The sequence below is a fragment of the Homarus americanus genome, unplaced genomic scaffold, assembly GCF_018991925.1.
Source record: "Homarus americanus isolate GMGI-L3 unplaced genomic scaffold, GMGI_Hamer_2.0 scaffold34921, whole genome shotgun sequence".
NCBI lineage: Eukaryota > Metazoa > Arthropoda > Malacostraca > Decapoda > Nephropidae > Homarus > Homarus americanus.
The window spans coordinates 5,045,856-5,050,661 of record NW_024741901.1 but is presented as its reverse complement, the minus strand read 5'-3'; positions in this window follow the sequence as shown (position 1 = coordinate 5,050,661).

Below are 4,806 nucleotides of genomic sequence, written 5' to 3'. Positions count from 1 at the left end.
TATATATATATATATATATATATATATATATATATATATATATATGGGGTAAAAATATACTTTTAAAAAAGGAAAACATTGAACTGCTCCCTGGTTAGTGAACTCAGCGTCCCATTAATGACGTTAAATAAAAACATCTTTGGGGAAACTGGAGAATACTTACTGGCAGTGCCTATACTAAACTGGCACTTCTGCTTGATATAACTTAATTACAACTTCAACACTTACGCTGGAATGTCATAGAATCTCCCCTGTCCCCCTGTTCTAACTTTACCTTGCTCTTACATCTTCAGTACCTATAAGGTTCTCTTCCCTCCATCTAGACAGACAGGCCACTGGTTACACTCATATGCCCAGCAGGTTGACATAATAAAGGAAAATTTGGAAGCAGCCGCACAGAGTGTACAGTATGGGCAACAGACCAGGTTGGTTGAAAATGTTCAAAGGAGGGCCACCAGACTGGTGCCTGCACTTCGGCACCTCAGCTACCCTGAGAGATTGGAGCGCCTGAACTTGCCTAGCTTATACTACAGACGGGCAAGGGGTGAAGAAGCCGCAAGTCTAGAAAACTGTGAGGGCAAACTTTTTCGAAGTGAGAGTTGTGAACTCTTGGAACAATCTGCCAGAAAGTATTGTGACGGCACCGAGTGTGAGCTCTTTCAAGACAAGACTTGACCAACACTGGAGCGGGTTCAGTTACATTCAGGAGCGGGTGCATGCCCAGTACTTGCCAACAGTGCATAGCAGAGACGTGACCGATCGCCCAAGCGGCTAACGAGCCGATCAGTGGTGAAGAGGATAAAAGAAGGTCATGTATGAGTCAACAAAAATGGGGGAGCCGGCCAGGCGGTAGCTTCAGGGATATTCAACGCCGGTGACTGGAAATAAACATTATGATAATCATTAATATCTTCTGTAATAAAATAGGAAATTTAAGCAACCTCGTGTATTCAAAAGTATCTAAAATTATTACAGTGTGTTCACTGGCTAGCTCACGCCCAGCTTGACCCGCCCCTGCTTGGCTCGTTAAATTATAGTGTATACAAGTGATCGCGGGCCCTTCGTGCCCGGTGAAAGTTTGAACGCTCCTGCTTGGCTACCACGCAACCGCCGTCCAGCTGACAGCGTACAGCGAATGAGGGTGCTGCAAGTCCGTAGACTTGCATCGTTTTCCATCGTAAATAAAATGGTTAATTAATGCCTTCCTAAAGAAACCATCGACATGGGACCAGGTTTGTTCCACTCTACGAATTTTTTGCGATTTTTCCACCAAGTTTGATGAAAAACGATTGTGCCGTTTCGGCTGCCCAGAACAGACACACAGACAGATAGACAGACAGACAGACAGACACACGGTTATTCCTATAGTATATTAGATAGTATTCGTAATCATGAATGATTATATGATTGCGGTGACATTCCCTTCGATAGAGACTTCAATTTTTCCTTTTAGCATATCAGCACAAAGTTTATGGTCATTTACAGTATACAGGTTGATTTATGGTCATTCATCTGCTCAGATACTACAGTTCAGTGTGCATATACAGGATAATCATATCCCACTTTTTCTGACTAAATAAGAAAGCAGGAAATACTTATCAACTAAAGTACGATATTTAATTTGTGAAACTATACTTTTCCTCTTGAATATAAGTTAACCATGCGCTAGTAGCTACCTCCCAAAATATTCATCTATTTGTCTATTTATCTATCGATATCAGTATAGATGCAGCAAACTAGAAAGAGCCAAACACATTAAATGGTGTAAATCAACTAGAATTTCCTACTTTGTTTAAGATATCGTTAATTTTAGTGCCTTGACAAAAAAATAAGTTCGTTAACAGCATAGAATATCTTAGGTTAAGTATTTTAAGTCTTAATATGTTTGGGCTAGATAATGATAAATTCACAGGAAGTTCTAATTAGTGAAGGTCTACGTATTTCTGGGATGAAAAGCCTTTGGTCCGCGTAACGTAATGGTAAGCGTCTTCATCTTTAATACGATAAATATGTTGTCATATCGGCAGTTATTATATTTACTTAAACACACAAGGTATAAGAACATGGAGGCCACCACTCTTTTGAAGAGTAAATGAAGCTATACAGTAGAATACAAGGCAATGTTACTGGCATGGCAACCAAGATAATATTTATTTCCCACGTTCACACTCATATTTAATGGAAATATATTGTGAACACATGGACAGGCTGCGGATGTAAATTACTTGAAAATACAGAAAATATTGGAATACGTAGATCGAGGCATATATTTGGCATTGTTATCCAACTTCTGGGAAAGGGAAAGAAGTACCAGAAGTAGGAGGACCACATGGGTTGGATAATAGAAATGAGAGAGGAGAAATATTAATTGACCTATGTAAGGAAAACAAAATGATAATTGCAAATACATGGTTTGATCAACACCCTAGGAACCTCTAGACATGGTTCTCAAACAAGGACAATATAAATAACATTCAACAACCCGAACCAAGACATATCCAGGGGCAGGTTGTGGGTCAAACCACGTCCCAGTAATGAGTTTAGTGAGATAAAACTTAAAAAAAAAAACAGAAAACAATGTACACAATCAAATGGGATTTAGGAAAGTAAATAACAGGGACAGGGATAGAATATGAAATTGAAACCGAAAAAAAAGGTAGTACTAGAGGGTGACTGATGAGCAAGAACCAGGACAGCAATTTAATAATTACCTTATTTACCAAATGACTACCCTAGGGAAGAAGGCTAGTGTGGCCTGTGTAGGATCCCTCCATTGTTCTTGATAATTTTGTCAAGGGGTATTTTGGAGCGCACTACTGTTCTTGGTTTCACAGCTTGGGGTGGTAGGCCGGGCCATAGGTCTACCAGCCTCTGTGTTAAAAAGTATTTCTTTATATTCGTTCTGCATGATAACTTGACGAGCTTGTAGTTATGTCCTCTCGTGTTGGTGGTGCTTGACATCACAAAGAAATGGTACGGGTTCGCGTTTTCCATTTCATTCATTATTTTGAATGTTTTACTGAGATCTACCCTATTGTGCCTTGCCTCAAGGGTTGTTAGTCCTAAGACCCTCAGTTTACTTGGATAATCGAGATGACATAGTTCCGGAAACATCTTATTAGTAGCTCTGTGTTGCACCTTTTCTAGGAATGTTAATCATTCTGGAAGCAGAGTTTCCATGCCTGTATACAGTAATCCAGATTGGGACGCACTTGATATGTGTACGGTTAAAGGGGCATTTTCATATCTTTGTATTCAAAGGTACGTGTACTGTACACATTTTAATTCCCAAATCTCGATTTGCTTTCCTCACTACTGCCCCATCTTGTTGCGCTGCCTCCAGTGAATGATCTATCAACACACCAAGATCTATTATTAACAGATTAGTTATGCTTAGGGTTACAAAGAAATAATTTTAGAGAGTGAGAAAAAGCTTACAGGGCATAGGAGGAAAGAGGCTAGAAATAAGTGGATAGCAAATAAATTTTTAAAGAATATACCCTGTAGATTGACGAAGAAAGATGATGAGAGGAAGTGAAGCTTAAAAAAAATAATAAAGAAATTAAAAATAAAGAGTGTAAACAGTCCAAGAAACATGAAATAGAAAGGGAATGCAAAGAAACAGAAGATGATGATAGAAGGCATAACTGTTGGGAAATGCACAGAAAAATGAAACAAATGAACCGGCAAACAGGAAATAAATGGGGTGGAACTATTAAAAACTAATAAGATCCTTTATGAGACAGAAGAAGTAAAAGAGAGATAGGCAGAGTATGTAGAAGAATTATACAATGATAAGGATAGAGTAGAGTTGAGGCAGCTGTGAGCAAAATGAAAAATGATAAAGCTTGTGGGGTTGATCAGCTTTCAGCAGAATTTATAAAACAAATGGGCAAGAATGGGATCAAATGTTTTACTAAAATACGTAATTATATATACTGTACTTCAAAATTGACCTTCCCAGTGATTTAAAAAGATCATTATTTGTATTACTGCATTATCTAAAAAGTCAAGAGCATTGGAGTGCACCCAGTTTAGAACAATTAGCCAAATAAACCATTCCTGCAAAATTTTATTAAACATATTTGTTATTAGAATCAAATTTAGAATAGACAGTCAGTTATCTGAAGATCAAAATGGATTTAGAAAGGTAAAAGAACCAGCGTGAAAGGGCTTTAAAAGGCGCATATCTGCTTTGTTGATTTTGAAAAAGCTTTAGATAAAATAAACCACATAACTTCATAGGGGTCTTGGAAAAATTGGCATTAATGAAGGCGATATTAGAATTCAAAAAAATATTTACTGGTAACAGGAGGCAGTAGTGTTAGTAAATGAACTTATTGATTGGTTCAAAGTTAGACAAGGAGTAAGACAAGGCTGTGTTCTATCTCCAACATTGTATATTATATATTTGCAGTATCAAGAACATACTTTAGCCCTGAATAACACACCTATATTTCTTGCAAAGAGAAAGCCAGTAAAAAATATGCATGCTCGAACACAATTGATGCTCTTAACTGGATCAGTTCCTTTTGACAATAGATAACCGCACCTGTGAAATAGATAATCTAGCGAAGGTGAAAAAGACAAGCACAAGGGTGATCATTATCAATATTCCTTTAGCATTTTCTTCCTTTCACAATTTGGCTTTCTGTAGAAGTTTCATAATTCACAACCAAAAAGCCCTAGATACTGATTGTTAAACACAATAAATAAGTCTAACTTCAGGCCAAGCTCCCGGCTGTCGCTTCTGGTTGAACCTTATCATCCATTATCGTACCTTAGTGTGTTGCAGTTGACCTTGAA